This window comes from Kogia breviceps, chromosome 4, assembly GCF_026419965.1.
Source record: "Kogia breviceps isolate mKogBre1 chromosome 4, mKogBre1 haplotype 1, whole genome shotgun sequence".
Classification (NCBI taxonomy): Eukaryota; Metazoa; Chordata; class Mammalia; order Artiodactyla; family Physeteridae; genus Kogia; species Kogia breviceps.
This window is the reverse complement of record NC_081313.1, coordinates 178,807,683-178,828,108: the sequence shown is the minus strand read 5'-3', so window position 1 is coordinate 178,828,108 and position 20,426 is coordinate 178,807,683. Positions and strand designations below refer to the sequence as shown.

The window sequence follows — 20,426 nt, the reverse complement described above, 5'->3', positions numbered from 1 at the left end:
CCCCGATCTGGGAGGATCCCACATGCCGCGGAGCGGCTGGGCCCGTGAGCCATGGCCGCTGAGCCTGCGCGTCCGGAGCCTGTGCTATGCAACGGGAGAGGCCCGCGTGCTGCAAAAAACAAACAAACAAAAAAAACAAAGAACAAAATCTGGTTTCTTCTTCTCCTGGAACTTCTTTATTTTAAAGGGGTGGGTCGGAGGGTTTGGCTGGGGTTTTGTGGACCAGGCAGCCGGGGTGGTGGTCCTGGGGGTGGCTGGACCGGAGCAGCCAGTCCAGAGCTCAGAGCCCCGCGGCCTGTTCTGCATGCCTCGTTCGGGGTCCTCCTCTGGTGACTTGGGGTCTGCTGTGGGCCACCCGGTGGGGGACTGTGGTCCTGGGGTGAGCGGTGCCCCAGGGCCCTGGCGGGACAGTGGAGTTTGCCGGTCAGCTTCGGGTGGGGAGGAGGACTGGGTTAGGTGTCCTCCGCGTGGCCGCCGAGACAGGGGGACCCGGAGCTGCTGCCTTGGGTTCCAGCACCTGTGCTCCCGAGGCCCTGTGTTTGCTAATTTGGCCTTTAGCCGAAAGAAGGCCTGAAAACTGGATCAACCAAGCTGCAGTGGCTGTTTTCCTAACAAGCCTCCTAGAGGGATATTCACCGTAAAAATAATTTATCCTCCGGTGTAAAAACCAGCAGTTACCGGAGGCAAAACCAAGACAGTGAAGGCTGCTTGTGGTCCCTGCTGAGCCCCTGACGTGTGTCCAAGTGGTGTGGAATTCGTGAGGGTCTCTGTGTGCTCCTGGGGTCCAGCGGTCGGCTCGGGGGTGATAGGACCCCTAGAGGCTGATGCAGTAGTCGGGGATGCAAGGACCCCAGTGTGGGACCTGCGATGTGGCCCTGTGACTGACAGGCAGGGGTCCTGTCACACAGGCTGGGAGCCTGGGAGGGCTGGGACCCCAGCGTGGTCGGGAGCTGTCAAGGGCAAGGGAGAGGGCGTTGCTAAGTGACCCACCCCGCCCCGCACAGGGGAGACAGCCTGAACCCACGCTCCCCTTCGTCTGCCTGCAGCGTCGGCTGAGAACGTTTGTCCCCCAGACCCATGGTTTCATCTGAGCCCCGCCGGGCTCGGAGCTCAGCCTGTGAACTTGGGTTGGGACTGTGGAGATGGGCCTGGCTAGAATGGGTGTCTCGGGAACCTGCCAGAACCCTCGGCTGTCTGCCTCCATGGATCTGCATTCGGGATGTCCCCGCTGGGTGTGGAGTGGCTCCACGGCCCTCCCCTGGGGTAGGGAGCGCCTCGCCCAGGTCCCCTAAGTGCCGGCGTCGCACCTTCAGGTGCTCACCCCCTTGCAGCTCTCGGCGGAGGCTGGCACGGGAGGCATTGATGGCAAATAAAGGCTTCGCTGGAAAGTGGGGCTGTGCTGGGGTCCCCTAGTGCTGCCTTACAGGGACCCCCCCCCAGCCATCTGGGAGCTCAGGAAGGCCAGGGGACTTTGGGGGTGACCAGCCTCTCCACAGCCTCCAGGGCCCTCCCGGGCCTTTGCCCCAGGCAGCGCTTGGTTTGGAGTCTAGAGCCAGAGCTCATAATGGGACCCGAGCTCCCAAACCCTGTCACTGCCACCGACTTGGGGCCTCGGTGTCCTCGCCTGCTCTCCTTGTTAGGTGCCAGCGAGCTGTAAACAGGGCACGTATGTTAATAAGTGCTCAGCTCGCACTCCGGCTGCCAGCGAGAAGCTTCGGCTTACATTGGGCTCCAGCAGAGAAGACAGCAGGCTCGCCACAACGCCCAAAGCCTGGGCTCTGTGCTGTCAGCCAGCTCCGTGTTTATCCTGCAGGCCAGGAGCCCAGGAGCCAGCAAGGAGCCGTGGCCCCTGTGTGATGGGGACCAGAGAGGGGTGTGATCGCGGAACTCGGGGAGCAGTGCTTCTTTCACTGGCGGACAGGGAGGGCCCCTCCCAGGGGACGTTTGGGCAAAGGTCTGAATGACTCGAAGGGACAAGAAGCTCCACATGGAAGCACAAGGAGCACGTGCAAAGGTCCTGAGGTGGAAATGCCAGAGAGGATTGCTGTGAGCGGAAGAGAGTGAGTACGTGTGAAGCGATGGGCTCAGCTCCCTTGAGTGGTTGTGTTGTGGTTCGGGTGCCTGACCCAGCGTAGAAGGTCTGGGGGGAGCACCGGTTCTTGGACCGTATTAGCTCGTGCTGTTGGTTGTGTCACCTGGTCTTCTCTTTCTTTCTTGTTCTGCCTTTTTAAGCTTCCCATTTGGAAAGAGTCAAGACCTTGGTATTGGAACAGATCATTTCCACCCAGAAGCAAGGACTTTGAAATGGAGAAACCTCTTGTAGAACCCAGGGTGCCCTCCCCCAGCCCCATCTCAAATGCTTTTTGTAATGCTGTCATTCTTCAAGGTGGTGTTTGGACAATCCCGCGTCTTGTTATGATCTGTGTTGTGAAAACACTCAGGTGGCCCCGGTCTCCTCTCTGGCCATCGTTTTTGGGAGGGTATCAGACAAGATGGCGTGCAGTCCTGATGATGGAACATTCTGAAGCATATTTGTAAATCTGAGTGGGTAAGGCACCTGTTAGCGGCCATCCTTGTGCTGGTTCCCTTCGTTTTATTTTTTGAACTTTTCATTACGGGGAATTTGAACACGCGCAAAGGTAGACAAAATAGGGTAAAGAACCCCACATACTCATCACCCAGCCTCAAACCATCAACCCATAAGGCACAATGCCCTCCTGTCCATGATGAAATAGCCCCCATATTGTTTTTTATATATTTTGGTTTTAGTTTTTTTATTTTTAAAGTTATTTAGGCCTCACGGCTTGTGGGAGGGTTGAACCTGGTCCCCCTGCAGTGGAAGCACTGAGTTGTTTTTTTTTTTAAGATTTATTATTATTTATTTTTGGCTGCATCAAGTCTTAGTTGTGGCATGCGGGCCTCTTTGTTGCGGTGTGCGGGCTTCTCTCTAGTTGTGGTGTGTGGGTTTTTTTTCTCTTCTCTAGTTGTGGCGCACGAGTTACAGAGCACGTGGGCTCTGTAGTTAGCATCACGTGGGCTCTAGGTGAGGTGCGTGAGATCGGCGCATAGGCTTAGTTACCCCGCAGCATGTGGGATCTTAGTTCCCTGACCAGGGATCAAACCTGTGTCCCCTGCATTGTAAGGCGTATTCTTTACCACTGGACCGCCAGGTAAGTCCCGGAAGCACTGAGTCTTAACCACTGGACTGCCAGGGAATTCCCAAAACATTTTGTTTTTAAAGAATTGCAGGGCTTCCCTGGTGGCACAGTGGTTGAGAATCCGCCTGCCGAAGCAGGAGACGCGAGTTCGTGCCCCGGTCCGGGAACATCCCACGTGCCGTGGAACGGCTGGGTTCGTGAGCCATGGCCACTGCGCCTGCGCGTCCGGAGCCTGTGCTCCGCAACGGGAGAGGCCACAGCAGTGAGAGGCCCACGTACCGCAAAAAAAAAAAAAGAACTGTAGACTCCCAAGAAGTTGCAAAAATAGTATGGAGAAGTCTCACGTGTTCTTCCCCCAGTGGTGACATTTTACACGACCACAGTCCACTGTCAGAATTAGGAAGTTGATGTTGGCACAGTACACTACAGGCCTCACTCAGATTTCACTAGTTTTAGTATGCACTCATTTTTTGGTATGTCTGTGTGATCTCTTATCAGCTGTGTAGATTTGTGTAACCACCATCACAATAAAAATACAGAACTGTCAAAAAAAAAAAGATACAGAGCTGTCTTGTCAACACAGACCAATTCCCTCGTGATCCCCCTTTAAAGTCACCACCACCTCCCACTCTCAGCCCCCCGGCCACCACTGATCTGTTTTCCAGCTCTATAACCTTGTCATTTTGACAGTGTTAGGGAATCATATGTAACCTTATGGGATTGGCTTTTTCACATAAGATCCATCTGAACTGTTGTGTGTATCAACAGTTTATTCCTTTTTAGTGCTCAGTAGTAACTAATTATCCAATATTATTTTATCATCCTTTTTATTTCTATAAGGTGGATAGGAGTAGTAATGTCCCATTTGGCATTCCTGATTTTAGCACTTTGAGTCTTCTCTCGTTTTTCTTGATCATTCTACCTAAAGGTTTGCCCATTTTGTTGATCTTTTCAAAGAACCATCTTTTGGTTTAGTTAATTATTTTCTATTTTCTATTTCTATTTTGTTAATTTCTGCTCTGATATTTATTATTTCCTTCCTTCTGCTTGCTTTAGGTTCAGTTTGCTCTTCTCTTTCCAGTGCCACAAGGTAGAAGTTGAGATGATTGATTTGAGAGCTTTCATCTTTTTTTCATATAGGCAGCTATAAATTTACCTCTCAGTTCTGCTTTAGTTGCACTGTATAAGTTCTGGTTTGTTGTGTCTTCATTTTCAGTCACCTCAAAGTACTTTCTAATTTCACTTTTGATGTCTTCTGTGACCCATTGGTTATTTAGGAGTGTGTTGTTTAATTTTCACATATTTGTGACTCCCCACATTTCCTTCTGTTATTGGCCTCTAATTTCCATTGAGGTCAGAGAACCTACTGTGTATGATTTGAATTCTTGTTAATTTGATGAGGCTTGTTTTGTAGCCTAATATTTGGTGCATCCTGGAAAATGTTCCATATGTCCTGAGAAGAAAGGATATTTTGCTGCTCTTGGGTAGGGATTTCTATAGATGTCTGTTGGTTTGTAGTATTGTTCAAGTCTTCTGTTTCTTTGTTGATCTTCTTCCTTGTTTTATTCATTATTGAAAGTGAGATATTGCTGTCTCCAACTATTATTATTGAATTGTCTATTTCCCCCTTCATTTCTGTCAGTTTTTGCTTCACTTATTTTGGGGCTCTGTTATTAGGTTTGTATATGTTTATAATTGTTATATCTTCCCGATGGAGTGGCCCTTTTATCTTTATAAAATGGCCATCTTTATCTCTAATGACACTTTTATTTTGAAGTCTATTTTGTGTGATATTAGTATAACCACTCCCACTTTCTTATGGTTGCTATTTGCATGTTATACCCCTTTCTGTCCTTTTATTTTCAGCCTATTTATGTTTTTGAATCTAAAGAGTATAGACAACATATAGTAAGATCTTTTTCTTCCTCCAATCTGATAATTTCTGTCTTTTGATTGGATTGTTTAGTCACATTTAAGTCATTATTGACATAGTTGGATTTAAGTCTTCCATTTTCCTTTTTGCTTTCTGTCCAGTGTCTTTTGTTTCTCTCTTCCTCCTTTACTGCTTTCTTTTGCATTAAGTGAATATTTTCTAGTGTAACATTTTAATTCCCTTAATGATTTTTTTCATTATATTTTTGGAAGTATATTTTTAGTGGTTGTTCTAGGTCTTATCATATACATCTTAACTTACCAGAATCTACTTCTGATACCCAGTATTATTTGAAGCAAGTTTATACTGATTCCATTTGAACTGTGATTAATCAGGATTAAACTCATTTGATCAATGAAATGGCTTGGGTGACTTGGGTTTTTCGAGGATGCTGATGCATCTGTTGGCCTCAGTGGTGCCCTTCTTTTGTTTATTCCTTTTCACATTTGGTGAAATGAATGTCTCAAAGGACCTGTAATGATCAAAAATACTTGTGAAGCTCTACCTTCTCAGGACCAGGCTTGGGAAGGCCCCGACTCCTGTGTCATCACTCTCCTTGTAGTTTCGGCCTTCCTTTCTCCTCCCTTGCCCCGACTAAGCTGACTGGTTTGCAGCCCTGATCCTGCCTCAGGATTCCAAATCGGGGTCAGTGTGTCATGCCCAGTTGGTGGCAGGTCTTTGGGGTTAAGGAGTGCCCGGTGCAGGGAGGCCCAGGTCGGCCTCGAGATAAGTCTGCGAAGGCCAGCAAGATGGTTGGGCTGTGACTTGGTTGTTGGCTGTCACTCTTTTTGTGAGAGCCCGGGTGGGCGGCCTGAGGGCTGGTGGTCAGGATGGCACTGGGCAGAGAGCCAGGGACAGACCGAGTGGGTGCCTCTGGTCACCAACGGTGTGAACGGCCCCAGTGTTCTGGATGCATTTAGTTGAAGCTTCGAAACAGCATCAAAGCTTTGATCAAACGTTGGGGAGCTATTTTTTTTCTGGCTTGGTATTTTTTTTTAATAGCAACTTTATTAAGTGTAATTCACATGCCATACAATTCACCCTTTTAAAGTGTACAGTTCAGTGGTTGTTAGTATATTTACAGGGATGTGCAGCCATCACCACCATTGAATCTAGAACATTTTCATCACTCCGGAAGGAAACCCCATGCCTATTAAATAGTCACTCTCCATTCCCCAGCCCAGACAACCAAATGTTGTAGTGTCTCTGTGGATTTGCCTCTTCTGGATGCTTTATATAAAGGGAATCACACACTGTGTGGCCTTCAGTGTCTGGCTTCTCTCACTGACCATCATGTTCTCAGAGGATCTGTGTTGTAGCGAGGGTCAGTGCTTCACTCCTTCCATGGCTGCATAATATTCCACTGTATGAATGGACCACATTTCGTTTATCTGTTTGTCCATCGATGGACATTTGGGCTGTTTCTACTTTTTTTGTCTATCGTGAATAATGCCTACGATGCATAATATGGACATTCATGTACAAGTTTCTATGTGGACACGTTTCATTTCTCTTGGGTAGACACCCAGGAGTGGAATTGCTGGGCCAGATGGAAGGTCCGTGTTTGATGCTTTAGGAAACTGCCAAATTGTCTTTCACAGTGACTATACCGTGACACGATCCCACCAGCAGTGTACGAGCGTTCCAGTGTGGCTTGGTATTTTTAGATTTGAATTAGGTTGGGGACCATAATCATTTTGCTGATGGTTTAATCCCAGGACGCGCTGCCTCTTTGCCCTGAGATCAGCTCCCGTGCACGCAGATGGACCAGCCAGGGAGGTGCTGGGAATGGAGCTGAAGGGATGGGACCTCTGGGTCCTGGCACGGCTCTCGAGGCGGCTCTGTGTCCCCTTTGTTTTTTATAAAAGTGGTACATAAGTGTTGTCAGCAGAGACAGAAGCCTGTGTGAATTACAAATTTCCCCAGATCCTGCCACCCGGATAGAACCATCCTTGACATTGTGGTGAAGGCTCTCTGGTCATCGCCGTGTGTCAGGTGGAGGTCTTTCTAGTTTGTTGGCTCCACACTCCCCGGCGGACACCCTTCTGTTTTGAAGGCTGTTGTTCAGTTGTCCCCAGAAGGGTGGTCTGCTTGGATGCTCCTGCGGCAGCTGGGGGCTCTCATCATCCTGGCAACAGCCCCAGCTTTTGTGCCTCCTTCTAATCTGTCACCTCCCAGTCACTGCTTGTTTTTGAAATGCCAGTTCATAGCCCTCGCCCATGTGTTGCACTGGGGTGTTTATTTCTTTTCTTGACTTATAACAGGGTTTCTCACCCTCAGCACTATTGATATCTCTGAGCTGGATCCTTCTAGGGGGGCTGCCCCGGGCACGGGGAGGTGTTGAACAGCATCCCTGACCCCCACCCCCTTGATGCCAGGAGCCCCTTCCCTCCCCCTTGTCCCTCCCCTGACAGGCACACATGTCCCCAGATGTCCCCAGGTGTCCGCTGGGGGACAGACTTGCCTCTGGTTGAGAACCAGTGTTTTATTATAACCCTTTCTATATTAGGGTTGCTAACATCTCCTGCATTTTACGTTTTTTCTCAGTTTCTCATTTATCTCCTGGCTTTATTTTTGATGTGTTGTTACATAGAATATTTTAAAGCTTATTGCCAAATTTGTCATTTCCTTTAAAGTGCCTGCCCACAGAGGTCTTCCCTTCCCTGAGATTACCAAAACACTGGCCCACTTTTTTTTTTCTCCTGCATTTTTATGGGTTTGAGAAGGACCCACAGTCGGGAGGCCCCGGGCGGGGACAGAGCTGTGTGCTTTCCCTGCGGCTCTCCTGTAGTCTGCACAGGCTGGTGAGGCTTGTGGTTAGGACACGGATCTCGAGCTGGGCTCCGCTGCTGCCAGCTGTGCGGTCACTGCCCCGCGCCTCAGCTTGCTCATCTGTGAAATGGGCTGTGAGAACAGTCCCTGCTTTCTAGGGTTTTGGGGCTGATCAGACGTGCCCGGTGCTTAGAGCCGGGCCCGCACGTGGTGACCTGTGCCCCCCTGACCCTCGCACTAGCTCCAGGGGAAGCTCCAGGCAAGCTCTAGAAGGACGACGCTGTTTGGGGAGGTCAGGGAGCCTGTCCAGGGTGCCCAGGGCCGTGGGTGAGGGGCAGGGTCCTCTCCGGGCTCGGAACGTGTGCACACGTGTGTTGTCCGGCCCCACAAAATGACGAGGTACCTTTGCAGAGAAATAGGAAGATTATTTTGTCAATGGTTATGGTTTTAAATGGTTAGTCATGGAACATTGAAGGCCTGTACACATGAGTAAAGAATGGGCTGGTGTCTTGAGTGTCTGCAGGGGTGGCCTGGCCGTGTGGGGTGCTTGCTGGGGTGCCACACCCCCTCCCAGGGTGCCGGTGTCCGCCCCGCTCTCTGTGTGGCGCCAGCCCCTTGCCTGGGCTGTGGGCTGGGGGACAGGTGGTGGCCTTTGCCTAGGCTGTGTCCCTGACCCCCCGAGCCTAGTAAAGACGTAGGTGGGCTGGCAGGCCCTGTTCTTGTCCACGATGTTCCAAAAGCGGGTGCTGGCAGCCTCCTTGGCTCCCTGGCCTTTCACCCACGTGCTTCCCTTTTTTTTTTTTTAATCCTTTCAATCCAAGTGCTTCCTTTCTCTTTTTTTTTTTCCTTTTTGAATAAAAAATTTTGGAGACATAATTTCAGATTTCCAGAAAAGTTGCAAGAATGGCACGAAGAATTCCCAGCCACCTTTCACCTGGCTCCCTAGGAGTTCCCCTTTCCCTGCAGCTGATCTTGTTCCTTTTCCCTCTCATCCTCTCTCTGCGCATTTCTTCCTGAACTGTTCCACATACATGCATTCCTCTTTACCTATAAATACCTCAGTGGACATCTCTTCTGAACAAGGGATTCTCTTATCAAATTATCAAAAGCAGGAAGTTAATGCTCAAAATTCTCAGAGAGTCCAGGCTCACACACCGCGTTAATATGTCACGTCGCTTTTGTTTCTGTTCATCTGGGTCAGTTCCTGAGTCTGTCCTTCTGGCTCGTGGCTTGGACGTTGGGAGGGTACAGGCCCGTTCTCCTGTGGGGCGTCGCTCGGTGTGGGTTTGTCTGATGGTCCTCTCACGTCTGGCAGGAGCATCCCAGAAGCAGTCTGGTGTCCTTCTCGGAGGATTGTCTCTGGAGCTCACGTCTGGTGGCATCAACCTGGCCCACTTGGGTACGGGGGTGTCTTCCAGATTTCTCCACCCTGAAGTTACAATTTTACCATTTGTAATTGGTAAGTTTCTTGCGGGAGGGAGGTCCTTGGGGACCATGTAAACACCCCGTTGTTCCCCCAACATTCACTGTTTGTTTGGGCAGCCATTGTTGATTCTTGCCAAGTAGGGATTGTCTAATTCCACCATTCCTTCTGCATTTATTAGTTTGCTTTCTACTGTGAAGAACAGCTGTCTCTTCTTCCCCATCTGTTTATTTATGTCAGCGAGGACGCATGGGTCCTTAACTGATTCAGTAGATTGTAATCCATTGCTGCCGTTGTTTTTGGTCGCTCTGGTGGCCCCAGATTTATCCAGAGTTAGAGCTCCCCCCCGCTGGCTCCTCCGGTCCTCAGGCGCGTGCCCCCCGGCCTCTGGGCACTCCCCTACCCCCTACTTTTGGGCACGGCGAGGTGCTCCAGGCCCATGCTGTGCGCTCCCACCCCAGCTCCAGGCTTGACTGCTTCTCCAGGGAGCCCTGGTTTTTCTTGCGGACAGCGCGTTCAGAAACCAAGATCTGGGTGTTCACTTGCTCGTTGCCAACGGGGTGTCTTTGCCTCTGGGCCCTTTTGCCCGGGAAATAGGTGTGTAAATAAATACACATGTGCGTACACATTAGTGTGTCTGTGTGTACGTGTATCGCACAGACACACACATCCGTTTCTGCTACTACCTATACACACTAGTGCCCACGAGTTCACACCGACACCTCCACTTCCAGCCCTTTGTTCGTGCAGGCTGCTCGCCGGCCTCCCCTTCCCTTTCCGGTAACTCTGTCTCTGTCAGTGCGAGCCCTGCGTCACCCACAGTAAAAGAAGCCCCTGGAGTAAGCCAATATTTGCTTTATCTTTACCTCAAAGGCACATAGTTCCAAAACCGTGCTTAAACGTGACATGGCTTAGTTCTTTCTTTTCCTCTTTATTGTGGTTGTATTGTGTACTTGAAATACCTTTTGGTTTGTTTCTGTTTATATTTCATGGTAGGATTCTTCCCCGCCCGCCCCCCCGCCCCCAATTCTTACTGATTTCATTCATTCCCTCATTCATTTAGTATGTGGGACATTAGCCTGGTTCAAGGGTCAGAAGGGTGTCTGGAGAGATGCGCCATCACCCTTCCTCGCCGTCCCTCCTGCAGGGAATGAGCTCATGTCTCACAGATGCAGAAGTGTGTGTGTGTGTGTGTGTGTGTGTGTGTGTGTGTGTGTGTGTGTGTATACATATATATATATATATTTAAAAAAATTTTTTGGCCACGCCTTGCGGCTTGTGGATCTTAGTTCCCCAACCAGGGATTGAAACCATGTCCCCGGCAGTGAAAGCGCGGAGTCCTAACCACTGGACTGCCACGGAAGTCCCAAGTATATTTTCTTATACGTGGAAGGTGGCACCGTGGGGATTACTCTTGCACTTTTCTCTTTTCACTGTGTGGCGTGTCCTGGAAACAGCTTCATCTGGCCTTGGAGTTGTGCCCGCCCTCCTGCCCAGCTGCGTGGTATCCACTGGGGGCTGCAGCACAGTTAACCCAGCCTCTCCCCTGTACGTGCATTGGGCTTGTTTCCAGTATCCTGCTGGTACAAACGGTGCAGCAGTGAATGCCCTGGCCTAGAGGTATTTTCATATTCTTGGAAGAGTATCTTCAGGGTCGATTTCTAGAAGTGGGATTGCTGGCTCAAAAGACAAGTGCCAAGATGTGTGTTAGTTTCTGGCACGTTCCATCCTGTGGGGGCAGATGGGTTTGGGTTTACTCTCACTAGCACCGAGAGGGTCTGGTCCCACAGGCTCACTAGCAGGGTGTGCTGTTCCAGTGGAAACATACTTGCGGATCTGAGCCGTGAGAGATGGGGCCTCAGTATAGTTACTTTTCCTTTTTATTTACTTTTTAAAAAAAATTTATTTTTGGCTGCATTGGGTCTTCATTGCTGTGCGCTGGCTGCCCCTCGTTGCGGTGCGCGGGCTTCTCATCGTGGTGGCTTCTCTTGTTGTGGAGCATGGACTCTGGGCACGCGGGCTTCAGTAGTTGTGGCACACAGGCTCAGTAGTTGTGGCTCGTGGGCTCTAGAGCACAGGATCAGTAGTTGTGGCACACGGGCTTAGTTGTTCGCGGCATGTGGGATCTTCCCGGACCAGGGCTCGAACCCGTGTCCCCTGCATTGGCAGGTGGATTCTTAACCACTGTGCCACCAGGGTGGTCCCGGGGTCTCAGTGTAGTTTCAATGAGCATTTCTGAAATTAGGGGTGAGGTCGAGCATCATTTCATGTGTTAAAAGCCAGTTTGATATCTTTTCTGTGAGTAGTCTGTTTATGCTTTTCAGTTGGATTTTTTTAAAAAATTAATTTATTTATTTTTGCTGTGTTGGGTCTTTGTTTCTGTGCGAGGGCTTTCTCTAGTTGTGGCAATCAGGGGCCATTCTTCATCGCGGTGCGCGGGCCTCTCACTATCGTGGCCTCTCTTGTTGCGGAGCACAGGCTCCAGACACGCAGGCTCAGTAGTTGTGGCTCACGGGCTTAGTTGCTCCACGGCATATGGGATCCTCCCAGGCCAGGGCTCGAACCCACGTCCCCTGCATTGGCAGGCGGATTCTCAACCACTGCGCCACCAGGGAAGCCCCTTCAGTTGGACTTTTGATGTTTCCTCATTGATTCAATTCCACGCTTACCCAGTGTTTTGAGATGCCACCCTTTTCTCCCCCCACTCCCTGATCTGTGATTCCCCCAGCTCCTGGAGGAGGTCAGGCTCTAGAAAGATACGTGCACGCGCTTTCCTTTGCACCGTGCTGGGTGTGCCTTGCAGGACATGGTTGATCGCTTCCAGGCATCTCAGGTTCTCAAGATCCAGCTGGAAACTTCCCGTCCCGCGCTCCCAACCCTGCAGAGGCAGGTCCTACAGAGGAGTTGGGGTGGACGGGTGGGCCGTGTGTCCAGAGCATAAAGGCCTAAGAACAGCCGGCGGAAGAAGACGGGTATTTTTTTAAAAAGAGACATTGCCAGACTGCCCTTGGGAGCAGTCCCGGGTGGCCACTGGGGGCATGTCACCAGATCTGCCTTCCTTGCCTGAGTGAAGCGCTTAAATGACAAAGCCCACGACAGCTGCCATTTACGAGGGTTTACCGTGTGCCAGGGTCTCCTTCCCGTGCTTTTGTCTGTGGCCTTGTTTAACCTCCTGCAACCCCACAAGAGGGCATGGTGACCCCCACTTGACAGATGAAGAAACGGAGGTGCAGAGGTTAGGAACTTGCCCCAGGTCACACGGCCGGCTGGGACCCCTCGGGGGCATCTGAGCTGGTCTCTGCAGCCCCGCCATAGTCTCCAGAGGATGGAGTGGGACGTACCATGGGAAATGTGATCACAGAACTGTGTGTGAGGCTCTGCCCCTGGGGAGCAGGCTCGGGAGGCCCCCTCTCTGGGGTTTAGCCTCTTTTTGTCCCTCACTCCATTGCTCTAACGTCGAGCGTCTTCTCAGGTGCTTGCTGGCTGTTTGTATATCTCCTGCAGGGAGGTGTCCATTCGGTTCCTTTACCCACTTGTGAATTAGGTTGTCTTTGTTGTTGACCCTTAAGAGTTCTTTATCTATTCTGGATACAAGAAACCGTTGCCTAATCCCAGGCCACAAAGATTAATTCATGTGTTTTCTTCTAGGAGTTTTAGAGGTTTAGCTCTAAAGTTTAGCTATGTGAGTTAATTTTGAGTTAATTTCTGTCTGGCGTGAGGTAGGGGTCCAGCTTCATTCTTTTGCACGTGGACATCCAGTTGTGCCAGCACCGTTGTGGTAAAGACTGCTCTCTACCCCTTGGACGGTCTTGGCAACCTCACTGAAAACCAACTAACTTTAAATGTGCAGGTCTATTTCTGGACTGCGCACTCTTGTCCATTGAGCTCTCTGTACATCCTGAGGCCAGGACCACATTGGCTTGATCACTGTAGCTTTGTCCCCCCGAGTTATTTTATATCTAGTCTCTGGGGTGGACGTTAAAGAAAAATGATATGGTTCTTACATTTCCAGGAGATGAGATCAGAGCCTTCCTGGGGTTGGGATCCAGGCAACCAAGGGTGCCTGCCACCTCGCTAGCTGAGCCGTTGCCACCTCCGCAGTTGGATTTTGTTGTCTGTGAGGATACAGAGGATTTGGTGAGATATTTGTAAACGAGAGGCTCTTTTCCCAGTCCGTAAAGACTGATGAAAATGTCAGCTCTTCAGGTCTCTCAAACAGGAAGCATCTGAAACCTGTGTTCAGCAGGTTGGGTCTTTAATCAGTCTTGAAACTGGATTGCAGGCTGGCGTCAACTTGCTTTTTCTTTTCTTATCAGTTTGGATCTTTTTACAGCCAGTCTCTCCTCTTCCAGCTAAAACCTGCTGTGCAGTGAACTTCAGAGGACGGAAATAGAGGTTGTTGTGTGCGTGTTTGTTTTTTTTTTTTTTCCTGTATGCGGGCCTCTCACTGTTGTGGCCTCTCCTGTTGCGGAGCACAGGCTCCGGACGCGCAGGCTCAGCGGCCATGGCTCACGGGCCCGGCCGCTCCGCGGCACGTGGGATCCTCCCGGACCGGGGCACGAACCCGCATCCCCTGCATCGGCAGGCGGACTCTCAACCACTGCGCCACCAGGGAAGCCCTGATTGTTGTATTTTTATGTTTGTTTTATTTTAGTTTTTTTTTTTTTTGCTTTTGATATTTTATTTTGAAATAATTTAAGAGGCATTGAAATGTTGCCGAGACAGTACAAAGAGTTCCCATGTACCTTTCAGCCATGTTCCCCTGATACTAACACGTAGCGTAACTGCGGAAGGATGACCTGAAGTCATAACAGATTTTATTAGGATCCCGCCGGTTGTCCCTCTCCGCCCCTTTTCTGCCCAGGACCCAACCCGGGACCACACGGTGCAGGTGTCAGGCTCCTCCGGACTGGGGCCATGTCTCAGTCTTTCCTTGTGTGTCGTGACCTTGACACTGCCAGAGAGCACCGGTGGGGGATTTTGTAGTGTCCCTCTCCTTGGCTTTGTTTCTCATGGTGACACGAAGGTTATGCATTTGAGGGAGGCTGCCCCAGGGCGATGTGCTGATATGTCTCTTTGCCTGTGGGGTCAACCTTCACCCCTCGGTTAAGGTGGCACCTGCTTGAAGTCTCTGCCAGAAGGTTGCAGGTTCTTCCCCTGGGACCTCGCGACAGCACACCTGCTTCTCATAAACATTTGCCTGTCAATTTCAGCGTCTGCGGTGGATCTCGCCTGCAGCAGTGATTACCGTATGGATCTCACGGTGCATTCATGTTGCCTTCACTCCTTCTGCATTATGATCTAGAATTTTTTGTAGAAGAGAGCTATCCCTCCTCCCCTATTTACATTACATTTGAACTTCATACCAGTAAGGACCGGCATGTGTTTACAGTACTCTGGGGGTGTATCGTCGGGACCGTCGCTGCTCATCTTGTCCTCGCTGTCCTCGCTTTGGTCGTCTGGTGCCCCTTCACGGCGCTCATGTTCTCCTGGGAGTCCCGTCCCCGTCTTCTGTGAGTGTTTCCGCCCTCCCTGCTCCCACGAGGGGCTCCAGCTCACCTTGGGAGCAGCGGGGAGCAGGCCGAGGTGGGCGCTGAGCCCTCCTGGATCAGATAACACGCACAGGCGAGGGCTCCCTGCCTTGGTGGGCGGAAGATGCCCGTCAGCTCTCTGCCTCCCGGACCCTGGGCCCAGCTCCCGGGCCACCGTGGGCGGTGTGGGTGGACCCATCCCGAGGGCCAGCCCTAGGTGGCCCGGAGCTGATAGGACCAGGGGCCCCGCTACCCCTGCCCGGGGTGGGGAGGCCAGGCCTGTGGGGTCCCAGAGGCGCCAGCAGCCTGTGGCAGTTCCTGGTGCCTCAGCGTGTGGAGACAGCTGGCTCTTCCCCCGTTCCTGCTGCTGCTTCCCGGCCCACCTGCCTGCCCTTGGCAGCGGGTGGAGGAGCCATCAGCGACTGCGGGGCGGGCACCTCGGAAGAGCGACATCATCCCATCGTCAGGCGGCGCCTTTTTAAAGGAGAAATAAATGGTCAGAGTGTGCTTCTTCGGGGTGGTGGTGTCTGAGGCCTTGGGCCGCCCTTCAGTCTGTCTCCTCACTGCAGCCGGACACCCCCTGCCCACCCTTAGTTCTCTTCTCAGCACCCGGCTTTCCCGGGAACCGCTACCAGGCCAGCGGCCCAGCCTGGGCAGCAGGAGGCACCAGGGCCTTTCTGTTTTGTTTTCCTTTTAAAAATTACATAGACTTTATCATTTAAACAGTTGTAGATTTATAGAGAAATTGAGAGCTCTAGGGAGAGTTCCCTACACCCCTGACCCCGACACCCAGTCTCCCATTATTCCGTTTTACATGAGGCGGGTACGTTTGTTGCAGTCAGTGAACCTTATGGGTACATTCTCGTTGACTAGGGTCCTGCTTCATTCAATTTGCCTTGTTTGCCCCTGTTGTCCTCTTCTGTCCCAGGACCCCGTCTGGGACCCCTGTGACATTCAGGTGTCTCGTCTCCTCAGGCTCCTCTGGGCTGTGACGGTTCCTCAGACTTTCCTTGTCCTCGATGCCCTTGGCGGGTTTGAGGAGGACTGTGGCCAGAGATTTTGTAGAATCTCCCTCGGTGGGAACTTGTCTGGTGTTTTTCTCATGGTTACACTGGGGTGCTGGGTGCTGGGAGGAGGGCCACCTGTGAAGGGCCGTCTCACCCTTCACCTCGGGGTGGCTGCCGTCCACGTGACTCATCACTGCTGGGTGTTGACCTCGGTCCCTTGGCTGAGGTCGTGCTGCTCAGGTGTCTCCACTGGAAGGTCACACCTCCCCCCTTTCCGTACTGTCCCTCTTGGGAGGAAGTCACTGTGCCCAGCCCACACTTAAGGGCCCCCTGATGCCCTCAGCCCTGGCTGCCCTGTGCCGAGTGGGCTGTGGCCAGGCCCCTGGTGTCTCAGGGCGTCCAGGGTGGTGACAGGCTGCCTGTGGGGGCCCTCAGTCCTTGCGGGAGCAGGGGAGGCGGGTGAGCCTAGCCCCACGTGGACGTAGGTCAGGGTGGACAGAGGCCTTGCCTTGGCTGTGGCCTGAGGGCTGAGCCTTAACCTCAGCCCCAGAGCTTCCAGCCCCCTATTTGGGGATGACAGTCAATGCTGTCATCCCCCAGAGCACGAGGGTAGGAGGACCCCGCGGCCACTGGCAGCAGCAGACTGGGGTCTGTCCAGCCGAGGACCACAGGCTTAGGTGGTCTTCGCCTTGCAGCCCACGTGCTGTGCGTGGGGTAGCCTGTCGTCCGTCTGGGGAGATAGTACGCAAAGACGTAGTGACAGGTGACCGGGGAGATACGTGACCCCATCAGATGTGAGTGAAAGTCAGGCCGGCTCTTCTCAGCAGGGAGGCCTGCGGGCAGTGGGGGTGAGAGGGTCCCTCTCCTCTGTCATCGGGGAGATGTACGTGGAAGCCGCCGGATCAGTCTCCCTTTGCTGCGGTAACAAGTGACCACAGACCCAGTGACTTAAAACAATGTGCGTTTATCGTCTCACCGCCCTGGCGGCCAGAAGCCTGACATGGGTCTCACTGGGCTAGGATCAAGGTGTGGGCAGGGCTGATTGATCCTCCCGGAGGCGCCAGGCAAGGATCGGTTCTTCGCCATTTCCAGCTTCTAGAGGCGCCGCATCCTTGGCTGGGGGCCCCTCCTCCGTCGTCAGAGCACATCGCTCTGACCTCTGCCTCTGTCATCAGCTCTTCTCTGACTCTCACCCTCTCACCTCCCTCTTAGAAGGGCTCTGGGGATGGCACCGAGCCCCCGGACAACCCAGGATCATCTTCCATCTCAAGGTCCTTAACTTGGACTTCCCGGCGGTCCAGTGGATAAGACTCCGCGCTCCCAATGCAGGGGGCCCGGGTTCCATCCCTGGCCGGGAAGCTGAGATCCTTAACTTCACCCCATCTGCAGTCTCTTGCTACCAAGGAGAGCATAGTCACAGCTCCCGGGGATCAGGATGGGGACATCCTTGGGGGCCATTGTTCCACCAGGCACAGCCATGAGGAGACATGCCAGAGTGATCGAACCCCCGGACTTCCGCTCTTGTCCCTGTCAGGGGCTGGCGGGGCTGCGGAGCGGGGCAGGTGGCAGCGGCCAAGGAGCCCTTGGGACTACACGTGGCCCCGGTCGGCTTAGCTGGTCCAGAGGAAGAGGCGAATGCCCGAGGGCCGGTCATTTCATGTCTCGGTGCGGCCTCTCAGCCCAGGGCTGGCACCTGTTAGAGGACAGTAAAATCAATACAGTGGGTTGTGCCCAATAATTTTAAAAAACTGATTTAAAAAAAAGAAAAGGTCAGCACACGTTGCCTGTTGAAAGGGTGTTTGTGGGACTTGTGCTTTTTAAAGCTCCTGGTGAGTTAGGGAAGGTGTGCAGAACTGAGTTCCACACCCCCAGGGCACCCCGGGTGAGCTGCCCTGCAGCCAAGTCGGCCCCCAGCAGCTAGTCCAGCTTCGGGCAGCATGTGCAAAGGCACAGGGGCAGGGAGGGGTCCGGAAGACGCCGAGCCGTCAGCTCAGGTGTCCAGGAGGTAGGGGCGGGGAGCCCAGTGAGTCGGGGCAGCTGGAGCCCAGATTGTCAGAGGCCCTGGGGCCACACCCCATGTTTAGAGTCTTGTCCTGTGTCCATTCGGCAAGTGACCCTGAGCCTGGCTGTGAATGCCGTGGTGGGGACCCTGCACCCCGTGGGGTCTCAGCTGCACGGCGCCTGCCACGCTCTGCCCTGTGCTCTCTGCCCCCCGGGGGTGTAGAGGGCGGTCACCACGCGGCAGTTCCTCTCCGACTGTCCTCCTTGGAGGGGCACCTTCCCTGCCTGCGGGGGTTTGAAAGAGGCAGAACTTCTTGTAAACCTCCCAGGACGGCCTGTACCTTAAGGTTTCCAGAAGCATCATTGGTCTGATGTGATTGTTTTTTTGGAGGCTCCTGCTTCCTCAGCTACTGATGTTTAGGAGCTGAGCTTAAAATGGGCCGTCACTGGAAGGCTTTAGTGGGGCAGGTGCTCATGGTCGTGGATTTTCATGTTCTTGGAAAGTGGCGAGGATTTGGGAACGTCTGTACAGAGGCAGGCATCCCTGGGCTGCACGCTGCTGCTGGGAGTGTAATTTGGAGTTAAGACTTAATCAGGCCATCGTTTTAGTTAATTGTGCTTTTGTTTTGCACATTTTAGGAACCATCGCCATTGCTGGAACCTGACAGAAACCCTAACAGAAGCCAGTTATTGGACCGTCTCCCTGCACCCTCGCTCCCCACTGCGTACTAGGAACTTTGCAGTGAGTACGTGGGTGGGCCCCCGGCCCCAGGGCTGCTGGTGGAGAAGGCAGCCCTGTTTGGTTCTGAGTTCCTGGGGTGTCCAGGGGCCAGATGCCCCTAGAGGACCCTGGACCCCTCAGCGTGGTTCTGCTGGATGTGCCTTCTCTCCGCGTCTGCACTCTGGCCCCTCAGCATCTGAACACCTATCCCTCACGTCTAGAAGCCCTGAGAACCATAGTGGGTTTGGGGGGACTCCAGGATGGCCCAGGATGAGCTGCCCTATCTGTGTCGTGTCCCTGGGCAGGACACCACTTCTGGCTTCACCTGGGGGCATATTCACCCCACCTCACACCCTGCGGGAGATGATGACCAGTCACAAGGAGAGGGGAGAGTCTTCAAAACTGGAGGATTATTATTATTATTTTTAATGTTAATTATTTTTGGTTGCATTGGGTCTCTGTTGCTGCGAGCGGGCTTTCTCTAGTTGAGGCGAGCGGGGACTACTCTTTGTTGTGGTGCGCGGGCTTCTCGTTGCGGTGGCTTCTCTTGTTGTGGAGTACAGGCTCTAGGCACACGGGCTTCAGTAGTTGTGGCTCGCGGGCTCCAGTAGTTGTGGCGCATGGGCTTAGTTGCTCCGCGGCATGTGAGATCTTCCCGGACCAGGGTTTGAACCCGTGTCCCCTGCATTGGCAGGCAGGTTCTTAACCACTGAGTCACCAGGGAAACCCTGCAGGATTATTTTTAAATGCTTTGAAAAGAATCCCATGACCCAGCTGCTTCTGGGTTTCAGCTCCAAGGTGTCCCCCTTCTCCTGGACTTTTCTAATTAACCAGGGACAGAGGGTTCACAGAGGTGGCCTCTGGAGGTGGCCCAAAGGGGGTCACTGGTCAGAAAAGAGGGAGCAGCCTGAGCCCTTACTGGCTGGCACCCGGGTGGAGGGGCGTTCAGCGTGGGGCGAGCGGTTCCCGTGCTCCTGGCCACAGCGAGGAAATTTGGCTGAGCGAGAAAGGCTCGTGTTCGCTGTTGACCTTGGACGAAGCCTCCTCCCAAGGCCACATGGCTAATGAGGGCTCAGTGTGGACTAGAACGTGGCCTTGTCTGTTCTGCCACGATTTAGGAACCCAGGAATTGGGCCGTGGAGCTCAGGTTCCCCTTTACAAGCGGTGAGTGTAGGTTTTGTTCCTTAAAGGGGAGATTTCAGGCATCTGGGTCTGGGGCCGGCAAACTGCGGCCCGAGGACCACTTGGCCCACTCAGCCCATTGTGTGTTCTTGTAAATAAAGCCTTATCGGTGCACAGCTGCTTCTGTTCACTTGAGCCTTCCTCCTCACGGTGGTGGAATTGCGTGGTTGTGACAGAGGCCGCGTGCCTGCAGAGCTGCAAACGTTTACCGTGTGGTCCTGCACAGAGAAGGTGGGCCGTCTGCAGTCCCTGCCAGCTTGTCACTGTCTGGGGCTGGGTGGACCAGGCCCTCGTCGACTGGTTTAGAAATGGTCAGTTCTGACTGTGTGTCCCAAAGCGTTGTTTTATCCTTAAAGTTCACGCTTTCTTACAAGACTGTCAAGTCCCTGAAACTCGGTTATCCTCTTTGTATCCCCATCTGCATGACACGTTCTGCGTACGTAGCTCGCCCCGTGCGGTTAACTTTTTAGTAATCCCTCTCAAGGATGTTAATCGTCTCCCTCTATCAACCCATTTTATAGCTGGAGAAACTGAGCGCCAGCCCTGGAAGGTGTGAGAATGTTCTGGGGTGGGGGAAGAGTGGGAGACAGAAATGAGTGGGGTCACGGGCACCTTCCCCAAAAGGCCTCAGGCGTTCGCGGAGGTCAGAGTGCTCGGGACAGACAGGACAGGCTGACTGCGGTCTGGCAGGTCCCAAA

At 52.7% G+C, this 20,426-nt stretch overlaps 1 protein-coding gene across 9 annotated transcripts in view; it reads left to right on the top strand.

Annotated features, from left to right (window-relative positions):
• Positions 1 to 20,426, top strand: part of KDM4B (lysine demethylase 4B) — a 143,082-nt gene that overhangs the window by 12,017 nt on the left and 110,639 nt on the right. For 7 of the 9 annotated variants that reach the window (XM_059062030.2, XM_059062026.2, XM_067032974.1 and 4 more), the window contains exon 2: positions 18,465 to 18,567. The gene's annotated coding sequence lies outside the window, so the exon portion shown is untranslated. Of the gene's footprint in view, positions 1 to 18,464; positions 18,572 to 20,426 lie in introns of all 9 variants that reach the window. The other 2 variants (XM_067032975.1, XM_067032976.1) reach the window with 1 other exon arrangement.